Source organism: Nicotiana tabacum, chromosome 11 (assembly GCF_000715075.1).
Source record: "Nicotiana tabacum cultivar K326 chromosome 11, ASM71507v2, whole genome shotgun sequence".
NCBI lineage: Eukaryota > Viridiplantae > Streptophyta > Magnoliopsida > Solanales > Solanaceae > Nicotiana > Nicotiana tabacum.
The window spans coordinates 19,068,527-19,091,649 of NC_134090.1; the positions used below are offsets into that span (position 1 = coordinate 19,068,527).

A 23,123-nucleotide genomic window follows, 5' to 3' on the forward strand; every position below is an offset into this window, starting at 1 on the left:
AAATTAATCTACGTATTCTAGCTTTTATACAACACTTCTAAACAATAGTAGAGTTTTTTAGTCCATGGTACTTTTTCAATTTTTAACTGCAAAAGAATAAACTCAAATTTTAAAGAACTTCAAAACAAAGTGAAACTTTAGTGATAAGCTAAAAACCGAGAATTATTATAAGCAGATCTTAACTTTTCCAGTGATTAACTACAACTGTCTTAACTTTAGCGAAACTCAGGGACTACTGAAAATGGAGAACTATTACCATCCTTTTAAACTTATCAAACCTCTCAAGTAAATCTAAAAATAGCAAAGACATATAGATATAGCAATAAGCTCATTTGAAATTTAAAAATCAGATCTTAATGACTTTATAACTTAAACTTAAAAGAACTTTGACGTTGTTGGTTAACCTAAAGTTCTTTCACGTTTAACAGTCCTCGCATGCATATGGACGCAAATTCGACTACCTCAAAAATAAGAAGGAAAGGAGATGAGGGAGAAAGAATCATGTACCACTTCTTTCAATGTTGATGGTCTTATTTTTCTAAACAGTTGTATTATACCTCAAGCATAGCATCCTTTGTGAATACCTAATTTTTACTCGCTTCTAATTCTCCTACAAATACTAATAGTTGGATGATTTTTAGTTATTTGTGCACTTTTATTTGCATTCCTTTATTAAACATACCAAAAATATTATATTTTAGTTTGCACCTTTAAATTATATATACCAAAAGACTTTCTTTCTACTGATATGTTTTCTTTAGGACTAAATAAGATAATTAGGGGTTAAGGGATTGGGCTAGTATATTTAAATTAAAATTGAGCCAAATTGGCCCAAAATTAGAAGCCCAAATAGCTCATAAACCCGGTCCACATGGGTACCAGGGGCGGGTCCAATCGGTATAGTTTTGGATCAAAACTACGTTGTTTTGGTTAAGTGACAGAGATTAAATCTCATCCATCCATAGCCCCTTGATCCAATAGTCCGAATTTGATCTTCATTCTTAGTATTTAACACCTAAAGAAGCCAAAGTTTTCCCTTATTTTGCCCTATTATCTATTTTCCTCCTCTCACTTTCCATCTCTCCTCTCTCTCCAACCCCTTTCTTAAGTCGTCGCCGCCTCCACTGCCACCCCTGTGCACCGCCACTGGTTGGTGCTCCAAACACCACCAAAATTTCACCCTTTCCCCGTCTCTTCATCCTTTACTCGTATCTGAACCCCAAATCCTCAAACTCCATCTCAATCTCCATGAATCTTCAAAAATCTAAAACTCTAGCTGCCTATTTCTCCTCAATTCGTCGAGTTTGAGAGCTCACCACTACTTAATACCTACATGAGTGTGTATTTCTTCCCCTAATATACCGTTCTTTGGTTTGAAGTTGAAACTCCAGTGGCTAAATTTTGGCAGGTTGCCGGTCACTTCTACTTTGGGTCGAACGAGCCTTTCTTGTTGATGAGCTCATTAATGGACTTCAGTTTGATTGGAGTTGATAGTGATGGTCCAACAACAAGAAGAGGACATACGATGTCAAAATTGTATCCATCACTGCTCGAATCGCCACCACTGCCGCACCACCACTGTCTCGAACACCCGGGTTTCTGGTGCACCCTAATCTCTTATGTCCCTTTCTTTTTCTTTTTCTTTCTGTTTCATTGTAGTTTGCTTAGGTCTAAATTTTTTATTTTTCTTCTTTGTTCGTTCATGTGTTTTATTTATCTTTAGTGAGTTGTTAGTTAGTTTAGAGTTAGTAATGATTAGTCGTCGCTCGTTGATTTCAAATTATTGTGTTGTTCGAATTCCTACTTCATAAGTCTTGATAGTGGTGTTTGAAGTTAGTTTTAGATTCAAGTTTGTAAATTTTAGCTTCAATTGTAGTTTCTATTATTTAACGTTTAATTCGTCGTGCTAATTAACTGAAGTTTCAGCATTTTTCAACAAAATCGCTGGTCAGTTTAGTTAAATTGAAGGTTTAAAGTTTGTTTCTCATGTGATTATTGTTCATTATGGTTAATTAATGTTTAATAGGGTCTGTTGATATAATCAGTCACTCGTTAGATTCCTTGGTTATTAGATTTTTGTTGTAGTTGATTGTTTACTCAATTAGGATAGTTTTGTTTGAGACGCACATGTTTTGTGGTTGAATTTAACATCAAGTTAAAGTGTTCTTAATATATATGTGGTATTCTTTTGTTTGGATTAGCTTAATTATTTGAGTTTGGTTTGTTGGTAAAGTTCTACCCTTTTAATACCATATTTGGCCAATCCAAGTTTGGTTTGTAGTCCATTTCTGCTGAATGAATGAATTGAAGATAAAGGGGAAGGGTAGTAAGGGGTTGTAACGACCCGACCGGTCGTTTTTAGAATATGCAATTTACCCAGTTGTTTGAGGGCATGAGTAGTTCCGTATGATGTATTATGACTTATTTGAATGGTCGGTGTCACACCTCCTTTTTACGCACCCGCGAGGGCGCAGGAGTTTTTTCCAATTAAAGGACAATCGAAACGGGATTGGTTTAATTATTTCAGAGTCGCCACTTGGGAGATTTAGGGTGTCCCAAGTCACCAATTTTAATCCCGAATCGAGGAAAAGAATGACTCTATATTATGGTCTGCGTACCAGAAATCCGGATAAGGAATTCTGTTAACCCGGGAGAAGGTGTTAGGCATTCCCGAGTTCCGTGGTTCTAGCACGGTCGCTCGATTGTTATATTCGGCTTGATTATCTGATTTTATACAAGTATGAACTTATGTGCAAATTTTATCCTTCAACCGCTTTTATCATTTACTATTATTTTTATCAAGAATTACAACGTTATAAAATGTATCTCGAACCACGTTACAATCAATGTACCCGTGGTCGTCGACACACTTTGACTCCGTTGAGATTTGGATTTGGGTCACATCAATGTGCACCCGAGTTTAAGGAAATTAAATTATTAGAGGCGTGCCTAAAGCGACTAGCGTATTTATTTTGGGTAGGACCGTGGAATTTTACTAAACGGTTCATCCTGAAGTCTAAACAATTTTTAAAGCAGATATTTACTGAGGGCCCCGCAATTTGTATTTTTATTTGGTGAGGCTCATCTCATTCTTATTTTAAAATGAATTTGCAACGCCATGGACACGCATCTCGAACCACGTCACAATCAATGTACCCGTGATTAGAAACACATTTCGACTCCATTGAGAATTGGATTTGGGTCACATAAATGTGCACCCGAGTTTAAGAAGGTAAGATTTACTAAGGCGCGTCCTAAAAGAGTCTAACGTATTGTTAATTTAGGAGGGTTGTGAGATTTGCTAAACGACCCGTCCTAGAAACTAAATGCTTCGATAATATACGTTTAACGAGGGCCCCGCATCTTGTGCGTTTTTGTTTGTCGAAGCTCATCTCGTCTTTATTTTAAAAGGAGATCCTATAGCAACTACGTTTCTTGTCGCATTTGTCTCTACTAGTTGAGAATAAAAATGACCCTATTCAATTACATGCTTGCAGGTTATTATAACGGAATTCTGAGTGCCTTTGCAGAATAAGAAAACATGGCCATGCCCATGGGCAGCTAATCGAGCATCGTGGGCCCGAACCCAGCCCACACAGTATCGGCTGGACCTGGGCCAATGCCTTTCTGATGAAAGCCTGCTGGGTTCGTTTGATTCGGGCTCGACCTTCGTGAGGTTGAGGAGTGCAGACTTGCGCCGTTTATTTTAAGGCAATGGTTTGCCAATTGTAAGGAGACAGTTTATCAAAAGGACATGAAATTAACTAACATGGATAGTTCTATGTATTTAAGGACATGCTAACCATATAAAACCTAAGATACAACCTACTGCATTGGAGACCCTTTTATCTATCAACTTTCATATACAAACTAGCATTCAATCACCACATATTGACATCTACTGGGCACACAGGCTACCTTCAGTATCTAAACAAGAATGCAAACTACTACACATTACATGAATATTTAATGTAACAATCTATGTATAAAAGACATTCTTCAGGACTTTCATTTGTATTCATGCTCAAATTTCCCAATTACATTTTTGACAGTGCATTGGTTGTGTACCTGGTATAGAGGACAAAGAAGAAAGGAATGATCAGCTGGGCAGTATGTAGTAAACACAGCAACAGCAGATACACAGCAACAACACAGCAACAAATCAACAATCCAAGTGTTTTCCACAGCCCACGACAACCAACAATATTTCCCAGAATAAGGAAAACCAGCAAATAGTCGAGCACCAAATGAGCAATCCCAGGAAAGAGTGATGAAACAAGCAGCAGTAACAGAGTATTCAATGCAGCAACACCAACAGTTCAACAACCACAAACAGATCAATCAATGCGAACAACAGAACTTGGCCAAGGCAGCTTGACCAATATGAACTCTTATACAACTTTCAGGCAGTGTTTGGTTACAATCTATTTGAAAACTAACTTATGTTATTCAGCTTTTTTTTTTTTAAAACTCAGTAAAACTTTTTAGACTAAAAGTTTCAGCTTTCAAACTAAAAATTCCAGCCTTTTCTCTCTTTTTTTTTCTGAAGACTAAAAGTCCAGCCCTTTTTCAGTTCTCGAATGGCCTATTTATAAGCCAAAGTGACCAAGTGCAGCTAAGCTGCCCCCATGCTGCAACTTGCAGCCTGCCCTTACCCTGTTAAACCCATGCTTGAGCATCTCTTGATGCCAGCCCCCTTTGTTCCCCACGTCTGGTTTATTCTTTAATCCAGGATTATGGGCTTATTTTAGTATTCCTTTTAAACCCATACTCTTGTGTCTTGTCCCCCCATTGGCATTAGTTTAATCCTAATTTAGTACCCCATTTGTCAGTTCACTTAAACTAATTACTTTTGTTCTTTTTTAACACCCCAGAATACCCCTGTCAACCTTGATTATTACTGCCCCTGCCTACTGCAACATCGGGGCATTTTTTGAACTGATGAAAGTTCGAACTCAAGACTGCCTGGGCTGAACCTTTTCAGTCAGTTTTATAGTGCCAACAAACCATTTCAAACAATGCTGGGGCATACAGTCAGTGACAAAGCTCAATTAATCATGCGACCTTATTAGCTCATTCGATTTATTAGTTATAGAAAGCTAATCGACGATATTTATCGAGTCGACTATACTAATTATAACAGGTAATAATCAATCGCTCACATAAACAATATGTTTAGGGACCTAAAGGGCATCGGACAATTCTGTGTTCAAAACTGGGAACCTATATAAGTTTATTCATTTGACGACCAATCTAATCGAACATGTTCATCACAGAGTACATTCAGAATACACCCATAGAAAATTAACCGACCAAAGAAAAAGGTCTCTAAAGAGATGAAAGAAATCTGGATGAAAAATAACAAAAATAACAAACAAAACCAACGAAACATGCTGACCACTTAATTAAAAACTAAACAGAAGAAAGGAAAACGTACCGAAAATGTTTAAATCACACAGACCCAAATCTGATTCATCTTCGAACTTTTGAGGCCGAACAAACTTTAATCAGGGTGTTCTCACATGAGAGCACCTTGATTAAGGTCTATTAGACCTCAAACCCATGTCAAAGCTGGCCGGGTTCCCCAGGTGCATGTGTTTCAAAAGTCTGGATTTCCAGATCTGGATTTTTGGGAGTTGTGGGTAGATTCGGACCAAACCAAGTTTGGTTTGGTCACGAGGAAGGTCAGGGGAGTGTCTGGTATGAAGATGGGATGGTTTGGCATAGATCCGGGTTCGACTCAAATCTTCAAATGAAGATTCGAGACGAACGAAAGTGATTCGAGGTTCGTGGTTAGTGGATTCGTGTTCAGGGGAGTGAGGGGGTCTTAGGGTGTTCAGGGGGTGGTCACCGGCGTTCGTGCCGCCGGCTTTAATGGCGAAGGAGACTAGGGCGGCTGCTAGGGTTTGGGGGTTTCAGGGTTCAGGGAAGGAGACGAGTGAGGGGTGGGGTTCGGATAGGGGGCGTGGGGTGTAAGGGAAGGTTTATATATGGTGAGGTTGATTGGATCTGAGCCGTTGGATCATACGATCTCAACGGCTTGGATCTGAGGGTGAGAAACAAGACGGGGTCGTTCAGTAGTTAAACGGGGTCGTTTGGTTTAAATGAGGGGTTGGGTCAGACCGGTTATTGGGTCGGGTTCAAAAACGGGTTGCTGAAAGAGGTCCTGAGCCGTTGGATCGGCTAGGACGGACGGCTCAGATTGATTTGCCTGAAACGACGTCGTTTCAGGAGGTTCCTGGGCAGGCCTGGTCTGGACCGGGTCAGATCGTTGGTTTGGGCCTTTTTTTTGTTTTATTTTTGGGCCCAAATTGATTTCAACTTTCTTTTGTTTTCCAATTTAAAGAAAAATAATAAAAATAATAAAAAAAATAAAAATAACTAATAAAACAAATGAAATTAAAACAAATAACAATATGGCGTTTCAACATAATTATCATACCAAGTAAGTTAAATCACAACCTAAAACGGACGATGCACATATATTTATATTTTTTTTTTTTTTTGAATTTTCTTTTAACGCCACATATATTTTTTGTATTTTTGTTTGATAATGACTAGATGCAAAATGGACAGACTCACAAACGACTAACAACACATGTCACGGAAAGATCGAAAAATTGTACAGCGAAGCCTTTTGCCACTATTTTTATTTTCTTTTGGAGCGATTGTCCGTGAAGCAAAAATCACGTGCTTACAGCTGCCCCTCTTTGCACGAAGACACGAAGGGTTTTCGTGCAAAGATAAAGCGAGCGATTTTTGCCCGTCCGAATACTCCATGTGAAGCATTTTTTGAAAAAGATTTGACCGAACCTTTGCTTCAGAGGTTTCCTACATATCCTGGGCTGAAACAGGAATCAGGTCAATGTAGTTCGGGAAATTTTTGGTAGCTGGGACTACCGTGTGACTGTAGTGTTTGCTGTTGTTGTGCGCTGCTGTATGCTGCTGTAGGATGCTACTGCTCAACCGATCTCCCTATTACATTGCTCTAAAAGGAAAACAAGAAGCTAAGCTAAACTGAGGATCCTGAAATCTCATCCATCTTCAACTTGTTCTTGCTGCCTTGCTTTCTTGTCGGCTAACGCTTTCCTCTGACGCCTTTATTTTGTGAACTTGGAGATGATGCCGGTCCTTCACCTTTTCTGAATGTCAGTTCTCATCACTTTGCTTGATCTGCTGGGGATACGACTTTCTTCTTTAAATCTTCCAATGGTTTCTTCAGTGGCATGGCTTTTCATCGGAATTGTTATACTGGGCATGCTACAACGTTCCCAAACTACTTCTTTTGAGACGCGTTCCTTTTTCCTTTTGAATTGCGCGCTTGCCTCTGCAGTTGTCTGCTTCTTGGTGCTGGGGATTTCATTGTTTCCCGTTTGGGGATCTCTGTTGTACCCTTCCGTCTTCAGGTGGGGTGACTGATTCCAAAATCTAGAGCTGAATGTATTCCCGCATTATACTGGTGGGCGACCTAGAACTTAAGAGTATTCCCGCATTATACTGGTGGGCGACCTAGAACTTAAAAGTATTCCCGCATTATACTGGTGGGCGACCTAGAACTTAAAAGTATTCCCGCATTATACTGGTGGGCGACCTAGAACTTAAAAGTATTCCCGCATTATACTGGTGGGCGACCTAGAACTTAAATGTATTCCCGCATTATACTGGTGGGCGACCTAGAACTTAAAAGTATTCCCGCATTATACTGGTGGGCGACCTAGAACTTAAATGTATTCCCGCATTATACTGGTGGGCGACCTAGAACTTAAAAGTATTCCCGCATTATACTGGTGGGCGACCTAGAACTTAAAAGTATTCCCGCATTATACTGGTGGGCGACCTAGAACTTAAAAGTATTCCCGCATTATACTGGTGGGCGACCTAGAACTTAAAAGTATTCCCGCATTATACTGGTGGGCGACCTAGAACTTAAATGTATTCCCGCATTATACTGGTGGGCGACCTAGAACTTAAAAGTATTCCCGCATTATACTGGTGGGCGACCTAGAACTTAAATGTATTCCCGCATTATACTGGTGGGCGACCTAGAACTTAAAAGTATTCCCGCATTATACTGGTGGGCGACCTAGAACTTAAAAGTATTCCCGCATTATACTGGTGGGCGACCTAGAACTTAAAAGTATTCCCGCATTATACTGGTGGGCGACCTAGAACTTAAAAGTATTCCCGCATTATACTGGTGGGCGACCTAGAACTTAAAAGTATTCCCGCATTATACTGGTGGGCGACCTAGAACTTAAAAGTATTCCCGCATTATACTGGTGGGCGACCTAGAACTTAAAAGTATTAAAATTGCTTCCTCGTTCTTCCGAGAAAATTTTCGACAACCGGCAGAAAATTTTCTGCCCCGGTCTTGGTGACTCCCTTGGCGTTGCTGTTCTCGTCAATCCTTTGCTTTCCTGCAGCAGACAGAAGGATTTAATTAGTTTTTATCGTGGTGGTAGAGGGTGCCTTTCTGGCGGATGGTCTTCCTTTCTTCCCCTTTTCTTGCTCTTTGTCCCCATAATTGGTTGGCGGGCAAAGTTGCCTGTTGGGGGTCTCTCGCCTGCTGGGGATCGGTTTTCAATTTATCCCCTTTTCTTCTTTCTCTTTAAACACATGATGTGGGGGTCTGCTTCTAACTCCCGAAACCACTCCCTTTTGGAGCTTACTTCTTCCAAAATTTCCGGGCACAATCCCTGCATTGCCTGGGACCGGCCTTTACGACTGTTTGTATCATCCGGCATTTGGATGAATTCTCCTTTGGTTTCTGGTAGTAAGCTTTGAAAAATCCTTTCAAGACACATTTTAGGAAAAGAAATAAAGATATGGAAAAAAGAAAAACTTTCTGAACCAATATTTTTGTGGGAGGAGACAATCCAAAGAACTTATCTGGAGGACACAATTGGTCCCCGTGATCATGACGTGCACCATAGATTCCCGACCCAGTCTATTTGTATCAATCAATTTGTCCGACGGTCTGACTTGCTGGGGATGATAAATGGATGTTCATCTTGTTGCAAATGTGGTAGCTTCGCTGATCTGTCTCGTCGCCTCATAGTGCCCTTCGAGGGGTTTTCACTAATGAGACTCTCTCTTTTCTCTCATCTCCCGGCGCCTTATGGTGCCTGTGAAGGTTTTCACCAATAAGACTCTCTCATTTTATATCCCTCATCTTACATCGCCTCTCGGTGCCTGCGAAGGTTTTCACCGATGAGACTCTCTCATTTTATTTCTTTCGAGGAATCGGGGTGTTGTAGATACGACCCTCTTTTCTGGAGATTCCCTTGACTAATCAATTCGTTCCCAATCTTACGATCCTCTTCTTTGCTGGGGCTTGGTGTATTATTCTCGGCCTTATTTTCCGGATTTGGCATCTCTCGAACATTGATCGGGAGGTCTTTTGGATGTTGACGTTGGTTTTGGTGTGGGATTGAAGAAAGGCTACAAAAATGAAAACAATTTGAAGGGTGATGTGCTACAACTTTTGGAATCTAACCTTTGTTGGAACTTAAAACATAACCTCTGCCCCAGTTTTCTTGCTTGGAGAATTTTATTTTTTTATGCTTATGTTGAGTTACGTGCGTTACGCACATTGTGCTATATTGTGCACACTATGCACATTATGCATCCTATATTTGCTATGATGCATACTATGACCGAGCCGTGAGGCGCCTACGTATCCTCTTTGAGGAATCAGGTCAAACGTAGTTCCCACGGTTTTATATTCCTTGATTTTTCTTTTCTTTCTTTTCATTTTCTTTTCCTTTTCTTTTTCTTTTTCTTTTCTTTTCCTTTCTTTTCTTTTTTTTTTTTTTTTATATATCTTTCCCATTAGTGATTCCAAAAGAGGGGTATTGAAAGAATTTGCTCAAGGCTCAAAGGGGAAAGCGAAGGTTAAAAGTGTTTGGATAGGAGAAAGAATTGCCTCCGTCATCTCATTATTCAACAAATGCCAAATACAAACAAATAAACCAAAATTGCCATAATTTAAAGAAATTACGCATAATATCTCTTGACTGCATCTGAATTGATAGCCATGTCGACACATCCACCTTCGACATCTGTCAAACACAAGGCACCATTGGCCAAGACTCTGGTCACAATATAAGGCCCTTGCCAATTTGGGGCGAATTTGCCTTTCGCCTCGACCTGATGTGGGAGGATCTTCTTCAATACCTGCTGCCCTACTTCAAACTTCCTGGGGCGCACCTTTTTATTATACGTTCTTGCCATTCTCTTCTGGTACAGCTGACCATGGCACACTGCTGCCAATCTTTTCTCATCTATCAGGCTCAACTGTTCCAATCGAGCTTTGACCCATTCATCATCATCAATCCCGGCTTCAGCGACAATTCGGAGGGACGGAATTTCGACCTCCGCTGGTATCACGGCCTCAGTCCCATACACCAACAAATAAGGAGTTGTGCCTATGGAAGTCCGGACGGTAGTGCGGTAGCCCAACAAAGCAAAGGGCAATTTCTCGTGCCACTGTCTGGACCCTTCCACCATTTTTCGCAGTATCTTCTTGATATTCTTATTGGCTGCTTCGACTGCTCCATTTGCCTTAGGACGATATGGGGTGGAATTGCGGTGTGTAATCTTGAATTGTTGGCATACCTCTCTCATCAAGCTGCTATTAAGATTCGCACCGTTATCCGTGATGATCACTTTTGGGATCCCAAATCTGCAGATGATATGGGAGTGAATAAAGTCCACCACTGCCTTCTTGGTTACCGACTTGAAGGTTTTAGCCTCAACCCATTTGGTGAAGTAATCAATGGTCACTAGAATGAACCTGTGACCGTTGGATGCTGCTGGCTCGATGGGCCCGATGACATCCATGCCCCAGGCCACAAACGGCCAAGGTGCTGACATCGTATGTAACTCTGTTGGCGGAGAATGAATCAAATCTCCATGTATCTGGCACTGATGGCATTTCCTCACAAAAGTGATACAGTCGCGTTCCATGGTGAGCCAATAACACCCTGTTCGAAGGATCTTTCTCGCCAATACATATCCGCTCATGTGTGGTCCGCAAACTCCCGCATGTACCTCTTCCATGACCGTCATTGCTTGACTGGCATCTACGCATCTCAACAATCCCAAATCCGGGGTTCTTTTGTACAATACTCCTCCACTGAGGAAGAAACCATTCGATAAACGCCGAAGGGCTCTTTTTTGGTCTCTCGAGGCATGTTCTGGATATATCCCCATTCTGAGGTATTCCTTGATATCATGAAACCAGGGTTCGCCATCTGCTTCTTCTTCTATGGTATTGCAGTAGGCGTGCTGATCACGGACTTGGATATGCAGAGGATCAACATACATTTTGTCAGGGTGGTGCAGCATTGATGCTAAGGTGGCTAAGGCATCTGCAACCTCATTGTGAACTCTCGGGATGTGTTTGAACTTCACCGATCGAAATTGCTTGCTCAGATCATGCAAGCATTGTCGGTATGGTATGAGCTTTAGATCTCGTGTTTCCCATTCCCCCTGAATTTGATGTACCAAGAGGTCCGAGTCTCCCAAGACCAAGACGTCTTGGACATCCATGTCAGCAGCCAAGCGCAGACCCAGAATGCAAGCCTCATATTCGGCCATATTGTTAGTGCAGTAGAAGCGCAGTTGGGCCGTAACAGGATAATGCCGTCCTGTTTCAGAAATGAGTACTGCCCCTATTCCAACCCCTTTTGCGTTTGCAGCTCCATCGAAGAAAAGCTTCCAACCTGATTCCTCGGGTAATTCCAACTCATTCGTATGCATCACCTCTTCGTCAGGAAAATACGTTCTTAAGGGCTCGTATTTTTCATCAACGGGATTTTCTGCCAAATGGTCTGCCAGTGCCTGGGCTTTCATGGCCGTCCTTGTCACGTAGATGATATCAAATTCTGTGAGCAGAATTTGCCATTTTGCCAACCTCCCCGTGGGCATAGGTTTCTGAAAGATATACTTCAATGGGTCCAAGCGGGATATGAGATAAGTAGTATATGAAGACAGGTAGTGCTTCAACTTCTGAGCTACCCAAGTCAGGGCGCAGCATGTTTTCTCGAGTTGAGTGTACTTGACCTCATGCACTGTGAATTTCTTGCTAAGATAGTAGATGGCCTGCTCCTTCCTCCCTGTGTCATCATGTTGCCCCAGTACACAACCAAATGAATTTTCCAAGACCGTCAGGTAAAGGATTAGGGGTTTCCCGGGCTTAGGCGGGACCAATACGGGTGGATTAGACAGATACCCTTTGATTTGGTCGAAAGCCTCCTGGCACTCTGCCGTCCAACCTACTGCAGCATCCTTTCTCAGTAGCCGAAATATGGGCTCACAAGTTGCTGTGAGTTGAGCGATGAACCTGCTGATATAATTGAGTCTACCCAGCAAGCTCATTACCTCTGTTTTGTTCCTTGGCGGTGGCAAATCTCGGATGGATTCAATTTTGGATGGGTCCAACTCAATCCCCCGTCGACTGACGATGAATCCTAGCAACTTCCCTGATGGAACCCCGAATGCGCATTTGGCCGGGTTAAGCTTGATATCATACCTCCGGAGTCTTTGGAAAAATCTCCTTAGGTCTGCTACATGGTCCTCCTGACGCCAAGATTTGATGATCACATCATCGACGTACACCTCAATTTCCTTGTGTATCATGTCATGAAACACCGCGGTCATTGCTCGCATGTACGTTGCCCCGGCGTTCTTTAACCCGAACGGCATTACCCGATAGCAGTAGGTTCCCCATGGCGTAATAAACGCTGTCTTCTCAGCATCCTCTTCGTCCATTAGGATCTGATGATAACCCGCATAGCAATCCACAAAGGATCCGATCTCGCGCCCAGCGCAATTATCGACCAGGATATGAATGTTGGGTAACGGGAAATTGTCCTTGGGACTTGCTTTGTTGAGATTGCGGTAGTCGACGCACACCCTGATTTTTCCATCCTTCTTTGGGACTGGTACCACATTGGCCAGCCACTCGGGATACCGAGTGACCCGAATGACCTTAGATTGTAATTGCTTAATCACCTCTTCTTTGATCTTTACACTCATTTCTGTTTTAAATTTCCTTAGTTTTTGCTTGACCGGAGGGTATGCCGGGTCAGTGGGCAATTTGTGAACCACTAAATCGGTGCTCAATCCAGGCATATCATCATATGACCATGCAAAAACATCTTTGAATTCCCTGAGAGTTTCGATCAATTCTGCTTTGACATTCGGCTCAATGTGGATGCTAATTTTGGTCTCTTGGATGTTATCAGCGTTTCCTAGGTTCACAGCCTCAGTGTCATTTAGGTTAGGCTTGGGTTTCTCTTCAAATTGGCATAGTTCTCGATTTATTTCTTCGAAGGCTTCCCTTTCGTCACATTCGGATTCATTATCACAAACGACCTCTTGCATCATTGAGTCAGATTCAGATTGATTTATTAGACTAGGTCGAAGATCCGTTGTGCATGCCATGTCATTAGGACCAGTAAAAAGAGAACTGTTCAGAAAGAAAACAAAACCAGAAATTAAAATGGGACAAAAGAAAAGAACTTTATTAAATTTGCAGGATAAAAAGGGTTCACACTTTTACAAAACGAAAGTAAAATTGGGATTACACCCTTGGATAATCCGATCAAACAAACAAACAAACAAAACATTAATCAAAGCCTACTACCAAGACTCCCCTCGGACAGGGAGAGGAGTAATCGTCCAATTGTTGGTCTTGGCCTCAGGCCCCACAAATTGTATCTCTGCCCTGCTGGAACCCTCTCCAGCTTCCACCATACTGACATCTGCGAATAGTCTCTCAAAACTCTGATTCAGGTCTTCATTTACACCGATCAAAGGTCCTCGAATCTTTGGGATCGCCGACCCCTTGGCACTTGCTTTAACAAAAGACCTTGAGAGGCGTGGCACTGGTTTAGGCAGAAACCAGACCTTCTTCTTCATTCTTCGCGCCTCCTTCCTGTCTGCTGCGGTTGGTTTGAACCCCAACCCGAAGGTTTCCAGATTCTTAGGAAGGGAAACAGGTTGGACTATCCCTTGAAGTTCAACTCCCAGGCCTTTTCCCGGCACAAATCCGTTACCCAGCATCTCCGATACCATCATGACTGTTGCGGCAGCTACCCTAGGGTGCGGGATGATTTCTCCTTCAGAGATTTTGTTGGCCGACCCTGTATCGAGAATCTGGTAGACCCAAGGACCCTTGTCATCACTGGTCTCTATGAAAGGCACAATGATTCCGCCCATGGTGTATGTTGTATCCTCACCGTGCAACACGACCTCTTGTCTTTCCCACTCGAACTTCACTGTCTGATGTAGGGTGGAAGGCACCGCTTTAGCTGCGTGAATCCAGGGTCGTCCTAACAGCAAGTTGTAAGATACCGTGGCGTCCAATACCTGGAATTCCATGGTAAACAGGACCGGGCCAATGGTTAGTTCAAGTACAACATCCCCCACAGTGGCTGTTCCGTTTCCGTCAAACCCTCGGACACAGATGCTATTCTCCCGGATTCTTCCACGGTCAATCTTTAACTGGTCCAGGGTGGACAATGGACAAATATTGGCGCTTGAGCCGTTATCCACCAATACTCGGGTTACCACCGAGTCTTCACATTTGACAGCTAGGTATAGAGCTTTGTTATGCTCCGTACCTTCCACCGGCAGGTCATCATCTGAGAATGTCACTCTGCTCACCTCGAAAATCTTGCTAGCAATGGTTTCCAGGTGGTTTACAGAAATCTCACTGGGTACATGAGCCTCGTTCAATATCTTTAACAGGGCCCGACGATGTTCCTCGGAATGGAGGAGTAATGACAATAGTGAGATCTGGGCAGGTGTTTTTCTCAGCTGCTCAACCACAGAATAGTCTTGTACTTTTATCTTCCTCAGGAAGTCTTCAGCCTCTTCTTCTGACACTGGCTTCTTGGTTGCCACTGGGTTGGTTTTTCTTAACTCCGCCGGAGCAAAACATCGACCTGATCGAGTCAAACCTTGCGCTTCACAACTGACTTCTTCCACCTGTTTTCCTTGGTACGTTACCACTGCTTTTTCATATTTCCAGGGCACAGCCCTGCTGTCAAGCACAGGCAGTTGGACCACCGGCTTTATGGTCACCCGTTCTCTACATACCCCTTTCAACATGACTGCCGGTGTGGGCAGGATCCCTGGTATTACCAATTTGCTTGGCTCGGGTTTGCTTGTTATGACGGACGGGTTCTTCCCCCATATTACTACCGGCTTGACACCTTCTCCCTGCGACTGTACATTTGTTCCTCCCCTGGTTAAGACTTCTTTTGGGGCAGCTTGGATCATCATCACTGTTTGTGAGGGTTTTCTTAATTCACCTCCCTCACACACCAACTCAATCATGTGAGCTTCGTGGTGCGCTGGCAGCGGGTTTTGGTTGATGTTAGGAGCCTCCGGTGTCTGGACCTCGATCTTATTGGTGTCAATAAGATCCTGTATGGCATGCCTTAACTTCCAACACTTCTCGGTATCGTGCCCGAGCATCCCTGAACAGTATTCACAACTGATTGAACGGTCCAAATTCTGAGGTGGGGGATTTGGTTCCCGAGTATGGACGGGACTAACCAAACCCAATTGTCGCAGCTTGTGGAACACAGCGGTGTAGGTTTCTCCCAGTTCGGTGAAGGTTCTTTGCTTCCGCAACCTGTCATTTCTGGCATCTGGATTTCCCCGGAAACCTGCCCCTGAAGGATTTCTATATGCCCTTGGTGGAGGGTAAGTGTTTTGTGGTGGTGCATATATGTTCTGGGGAGCCGGTGCGCGCCATTGTGGGCGAACCGGGGGCTGAGTGTATATCTGGGCTTGGTGTACGGAACAATGCGGTTCTCGAGGTGGATAGAAATTTTGTGGTGGGTTGTATGGATAGTTTGGCCTGTGAGGCCTGGGTTGGTTGTAGTGTGGCCTGCCAGCCCTGGGCCAACTGCCTGCCTCGATCGTGGCAACCTCTTCTTTCTTTCTTCTTAGCGCACCTCCCGTGCCGCTTTGAATAGCCTGGGTTGTGGCCTTAAGTGCCGAATAGTTTAAGATCTTGTCCGACCTCAAACCTTCTTCTATCATGACCCCTATTTTGACCACCTCGTTGAAAGATTTTCCAACCGTTGTCACCAAGTGACCAAAGTAGGTTGGATCCAATGTCTGCAAAAAGTAGTCTACCATTTCTCCCTCTCTCATGGGAGGATCGACTCTAGCTGCTTGTTCTCTCCAGCGGAATCCGAACTCGCGAAAACTTTCCCCGGGTTTCTTCCCAGTTCTCAATAACGTGAGACGGTCTGGGACTATCTCCAGATTGTATTGGAAATGACCTGCAAAAGCCTGCGCCAGGTCATCCCACGTGTACCACCTGCTGAAATCCTGCCTGGTATACCATTCCAGTGCAGATCCGCTCAGACTTTGGCCGAAATAAGCTATCAACAGCTCATCCTTGCCTCCTGCCCCTCTCATTTTGCTACAGAATCCCCGTAAATGTGTCATGGGATCACCGTGCCCTTCATATAAATCAAACTTGGGCATCTTGAACCCAGCCGGGAGTTGGACATTTGGGAAAGGGCACAGATCTTTGTATGCCACGCTGACTTGATTGCCCAGCCCGTGGAAGTTCCTGAAGGATTGCTCCAGGCTTTTGAACTTTCTCAACACTTCATCCTGTTCAGGGGCCTTAACCGGCTTCTCAACCTCTGCCGGGACTTCCAAATGGGGATTGTAAGCCTGTGGTTCGGGTGCATGGAATGTAGGTTCAGGGGGATAGAATTGTGTATCGTGAGCCTGAAACAATGGCTCACTGGTCGTTCGTTGCAAAGGGGCCGATGCAGGTCCCACAAAAATGGGAATATTGGGTGTTGGGAGAGGTTGATGGGGTGGTGGAGCTTGGGAATCATGAGGGCTTCTTTCTTGATGATAGAGGGGATTTGGGCGGCTTGTGGAGGGGCCAGAGTGAGGGTATTCCGGCATGTGTCCCAGTGTCTCAGGGCTCTTTTGTGTTTTGGCCAGGGCTAGCTGCATTGCATGCATCTCTAGTCCCATCCTTTCAATCTTTTCCATCGCCTCTTTTAGCAACTGGCTCATCGGCCTTTCTTCCTCATTACTATTCTCTGAAGTAGTCATGCTTGTTGCTACCGGTCCTTTGGATCTGGTTTGGTATGAATGTGTTGCCAGAATTCTTTAACAACTAACTGTCTGGTTATCAGACAACAACAAACTTTGTTAGTGTTAGAGCTTAACAGATTTGATCATAACACATAGAGGATGCAATGCACCTAGGCAGTTAACCGTTTCTACATGCTTTGCTTCAAACCACATGCGTCATCCCGGTTTGTTCATTCGTCTCTTTTTAGAGTATTCTGCGAAACCCCGCGTCTTATTTTATTTACATTTTCTTTTCTTTATTTATTAAAAGCGGTCGAATCTTATGGGGATTGCCTACGTATCACGTCCCCGCGTGAATCAGACCAGGCGTAGTTCTGCCTTAAAGTAAAAACACACAATTTTTGTGAAATCATTGAATTCATTCTCAAAATTTTGCTATTACAAATTACATCAAGCAAGGAATAGCAATAGTACAAACTCGACGGTTTCAAACTCGGTTTAACGAAAAAGAAAACAACATATGGAAAAACAACCCAAGCCAAATAAACAGGACTTGACCAAAACTAATTCTCCAATTTAAGGGGCCGTGAGGCATCATCCGGCCTTTTTGCGGCTCTAGGTGTAAGGTCTCTTTGCAAGCTCTTCAATTCGTTCATAATCCGGCGGACGCAACCCATGATGGAAACAAGGAGGGTCTTCCGAGGTGTTCGCTCATATGCCAAGCATTTCATGTAGATGTAATGCCCTATTTCATCAATCCTTCCCCGGATGTTGTCCCTTTCTGCGAACAAATGCCTTATCTGTTGGTTCTTCAATCCCAGTGTTTGCGCATTGTTGGCAAGCTGATCCTGGAACATCTCCATTTGCCTTTCCATTCTGGTCATTGCATCGTAATAATGCCTTCTGTCGTCTTGGGCATTTCGTGTTTGCTTGAGGATCCTTTCTCGAAGAGAGGCATTCGTTTCCCTTAATGTCCCGATGCTCAGTTCATACTCCCTTATGACTTGTTGCAGGTGCTGCCTCCGAGCCATCGCACCCTTTGCCCACTTGGTTCGCAATTTTGCTGTGCTGGCCCTGGCTTTTTCCAAATCTTCCTGGCATTCCGCAACCTGATCTTTTAACCCTGCTATCAATCTTTTATCTGCCCGGCTTCCTAGCTGGCTATTAGCCTCTTTTTTCATTCTCCGGATCTGAGTTTTGAGGATCTCGCCTTCTCTGATTAACTTGTTCTTTTCTCCCTTGTGGGCAGCAGACTGTAATTGGCACTCAAACTTCATATCCTGAACTTGTTGCTTCAGTTTGCCTGCTTTGACAAGATATTCCTGCTCTTTGGCCAACCAGCCCCACTGTTCTTGTGAAGATTTGGCAAATTCTTGCAGGTGAGGTCTTTTGGTCGGTCTTCCAGATGATGTCTCCCCTTTGTACCAGGCCTGATACCCGGGCGAAACTTCCCCTTTTGCTCGATTCAATACACAAGTATTTGCTTCTAAGTATTGACATTGGCTCCAAATTTGACGAACCCTTGCTTCAGGAAACTGGCCGTCGGGACTGATCTCGATTACCTGGATGCTCAGATCCTCGTCTTTCGGCACTATCTGATACCTCCCAAGTTGCCTTAAAACCCGATGCGGCGCGTATGGTTGAATGCTCTTAAGTCCCATTAAAAGAAAATGGGGCCTGGCTGCTGGCATGTATATGACTTCGTCGATCGGTAACCATCCTAGCGCCCACTGTATTTGACTGGCGTTGAGGGTTTGGAAATATGAGGTCCATGCTACAACTCCTTCTGGTAGGTCGGTTTCATCAACTCTGGTATAGAATTCCTCTATGCAGGTCTTTCCAGCGGATCCATGGCTCAGAAACTGGGCTCGGTGACATAGGTGTTCGATCATCCACATTTGCAACAACAAATTGCAACCCTCGAAAAAGCTTCCTCCGGCTTTGCAAGAAGTGAGTGCTCGGAATATATCAGATACTATCATGGGCGCCAACGTACTATCACTCTGTGTGAGCAACGTACTGACGACCCCTGCTATCTTTATGTCAATATTCCCATCTTTTCTTGGGAATACTAGTAGTCCTAAGAAAGTTATCATGAAAGCAATTCGTCTATGTTCTTCCCACTTCTGGCGATTACCTTTGCTGCACAACTGGTTTTCTGGCTTGTCGAATCCTCCTATGTGACCATATCTTTGATATATGAAACTCATGCTGCAAAAACCTTTTGCCAAGTCAGGGTTATGAACTGTTCTGACTATCTTTAAGGAGTCCAGGAACCGGTGTACTGCTACAGCTCTTGGAGCAATCAGATATTTGTGCCTCAAAGGAGTCTCAGTGCTGCCGATATACCCTGCTATTTCTTCTAAAGTTGGGGTAAGTTCGAAATCTGAGAAGCGGAAGACATTGTGCGCAGGATCCCAGTGGGGGACTAGTGCCCTTATGATATCTCCTCGTGGCCTGATATCCAACAAACTCGTGAGGCCTTTCATATACTTCTTGATTTCGTCATGCCCCTCTTTGCCCAAATCATTCCACCAGAGCCGCAATTGGAGGGGAATTTTATTCATGATTGAAAAGGGTTCATTCGGAATCGTGCTCATTCTGCACATTTATTAATAAGATTTTAACAAACGACACTTATCCTGCTAAAAAATATATGCGATTTTTGTGAATTTTGAATTTTCATATATATATAAAAACTTTCTAAAGAAGTCAATAACGGAAAATATTTTGGATTTTTTTTTTTTTTTTTTTAATGACTGGGAGCCCGAAAGGACTTTTCTAGACCTTTAACAAGATAAATACTTTTGCCATAAATAAAGATATATACATTTTGAAATAAAGCAAAACTTTTGAATTTTTCATATATATATATATATATATATATATATATATATACATATATTTGTAACAAATAATAAAAGTAAAGACAACACAAGACTTTCTTTTTTTATTATAAAAAAACAATTTTAAAAATAAGATTTTTTTTTGATTTTTATGACAAGACAAACTCTATATTTCTATTGATATATTTTTATTATTATTATTATTTATTTTTTTCTAAGACAGAACAGCGACTTTCCTAACCGTTATTTCCCTTTTTTCACAATATTCCAAATATTCAAACACCGGTCAGCGTGCGGGTATGAGACAAATAAATGCACGAAAAACAATAGGATGCATCAGCATGGCCTTTTCATATCAGGTTGCTAGTCCTAGACGGACCCAACCCCTGTGTTGAGTCCCCTAAGTCAAATGCAACGTGATGCAAATAAGCGTTCCTACTAGGGATCCGGCATGAAGTCACGTTATTCTATGTTCAAAACCTGGGTCGGTGTTCTAGACAGTGTACCCGAGCGGACAACTCGAGTTGAGGAAGGAGCTCCTTTCCGGGAACCAAAAGGCCAGCCGGCTTAGAAACTTTCCGAGCCTCTTTTATTTAGGGTATGACACTAACAGAATAGGGAGTCTCAACCAGTGAGCACATCCCCGGAGGCAAGAAGAGAAAGGTTTCGGCACAGTTTATATACAGTTCAAATAATATCAAAGCGGTAAAGGCAGCATTTAGCACATTAGGCTCAAAACATGTAATAATCAGATAATAAATAAAGCCAAATAATAATAATTACTCTAAGCTCGAATTCTTAACCCTGAACCAGTGGTTCTGGGTTTTTAAATCCCCAGCAGAGTCGCCAGAGCTGTCACACCTCCTTTTTACGCACCCGCGAGGGCGCAGGAGTTTTTTCCAATTAAAGGACAATCGAAACGGGATTGGTTTAATTATTTCAGAGTCGCCACTTGGGAGATTTAGGGTGTCCCAAGTCACCAATTTTAATCCCGAATCGAGGAAAAGAATGACTCTATATTATGGTCTGCGTACCAGAAATCCGGATAAGGAATTCTGTTAACCCGGGAGAAGGTGTTAGGCATTCCCGAGTTCCGTGGTTCTAGCACGGTCGCTCGATTGTTATATTCGGCTTGATTATCTGATTTTATACAAGTATGAACTTATGTGCAAATTTTATCCTTCAACCGCTTTTATCATTTACTATTATTTTTATCAAGAATTACAACGTTATAAAATGTATCTCGAACCACGTTACAATCAATGTACCCGTGGTCGTCGACACACTTTGACTCCGTTGAGATTTGGATTTGGGTCACATCAATGTGCACCCGAGTTTAAGGAAATTAAATTATTAGAGGCGTGCCTAAAGCGACTAGCGTATTTATTTTGGGTAGGACCGTGGAATTTTACTAAACGGTTCATCCTGAAGTCTAAACAATTTTTAAAGCAGATATTTACTGAGGGCCCCGCAATTTGTATTTTTATTTGGTGAGGCTCATCTCATTCTTATTTTAAAATGAATTTGCAACGCCATGGACACGCATCTCGAACCACGTCACAATCAATGTACCCGTGATTAGAAACACATTTCGACTCCATTGAGAATTGGATTTGGGTCACATAAATGTGCACCCGAGTTTAAGAAGGTAAGATTTACTAAGGCGCGTCCTAAAAGAGTCTAACGTATTGTTAATTTAGGAGGGTTGTGAGATTTGCTAAACGACCCGTCCTAGAAACTAAATGCTTCGATAATATACGTTTAACGAGGGCCCCGCATCTTGTGCGTTTTTGTTTGTCGAAGCTCATCTCGTCTTTATTTTAAAAGGAGATCCTATAGCAACTACGTTTCTTGTCGCATTTGTCTCTACTAGTTGAGAATAAAAATGACCCTATTCAATTACATGCTTGCAGGTTATTATAACGGAATTCTGAGTGCCTTTGCAGAATAAGAAAACATGGCCATGCCCATGGGCAGCTAATCGAGCATCGTGGGCCCGAACCCAGCCCACACAGTATCGGCTGGACCTGGGCCAATGCCTTTCTGATGAAAGCCTGCTGGGTTCGTTTGATTCGGGCTCGACCTTCGTGAGGTTGAGGAGTGCAGACTTGCGCCGTTTATTTTAAGGCAATGGTTTGCCAATTGTAAGGAGACAGTTTATCAAAAGGACATGAAATTAACTAACATGGATAGTTCTATGTATTTAAGGACATGCTAACCATATAAAACCTAAGATACAACCTACTGCATTGGAGACCCTTTTATCTATCAACTTTCATATACAAACTAGCATTCAATCACCACATATTGACATCTACTGGGCACACAGGCTACCTTCAGTATCTAAACAAGAATGCAAACTACTACACATTACATGAATATTTAATGTAACAATCTATGTATAAAAGACATTCTTCAGGACTTTCATTTGTATTCATGCTCAAATTTCCCAATTACATTTTTGACAGTGCATTGGTTGTGTACCTGGTATAGAGGACAAAGAAGAAAGGAATGATCAGCTGGGCAGTATGTAGTAAACACAGCAACAGCAGATACACAGCAACAACACAGCAACAAATCAACAATCCAAGTGTTTTCCACAGCCCACGACAACCAACAATATTTCCCAGAATAAGGAAAACCAGCAAATAGTCGAGCACCAAATGAGCAATCCCAGGAAAGAGTGATGAAACAAGCAGCAGTAACAGAGTATTCAATGCAGCAACACCAACAGTTCAACAACCACAAACAGATCAATCAATGCGAACAACAGAACTTGGCCAAGGCAGCTTGACCAATATGAACTCTTATACAACTTTCAGGCAGTGTTTGGTTACAATCTATTTGAAAACTAACTTATGTTATTCAGCTTTTTTTTTTTAAAACTCAGTAAAACTTTTTAGACTAAAAGTTTCAGCTTTCAAACTAAAAATTCCAGCCTTTTCTCTCTTTTTTTTTCTGAAGACTAAAAGTCCAGCCCTTTTTCAGTTCTCGAATGGCCTATTTATAAGCCAAAGTGACCAAGTGCAGCTAAGCTGCCCCCATGCTGCAACTTGCAGCCTGCCCTTACCCTGTTAAACCCATGCTTGAGCATCTCTTGATGCCAGCCCCCTTTGTTCCCCACGTCTGGTTTATTCTTTAATCCAGGATTATGGGCTTATTTTAGTATTCCTTTTAAACCCATACTCT

At 42.7% G+C, this 23,123-nt stretch overlaps 2 long non-coding RNA genes across 2 annotated transcripts; both read left to right on the plus strand.

Annotated features, from left to right (window-relative positions):
- The first annotated feature begins 1,035 nt into the window (after positions 1 to 1,035).
- Positions 1,036 to 4,005, plus strand: LOC142166234 (uncharacterized). Its single transcript, XR_012696462.1, has 2 exons — positions 1,036 to 1,602; positions 3,498 to 4,005. It is a non-coding gene; the product is annotated as an uncharacterized LOC142166234 (long non-coding RNA).
- Positions 4,006 to 20,798: 16,793 nt separating this feature from the next.
- Positions 20,799 to 22,866, plus strand: LOC142166235 (uncharacterized). The gene is made up of 2 exons (XR_012696463.1): positions 20,799 to 22,078; positions 22,403 to 22,866. It is a non-coding gene; the product is annotated as an uncharacterized LOC142166235 (long non-coding RNA).
- The last annotated feature ends 257 nt before the right edge of the window (positions 22,867 to 23,123 follow it).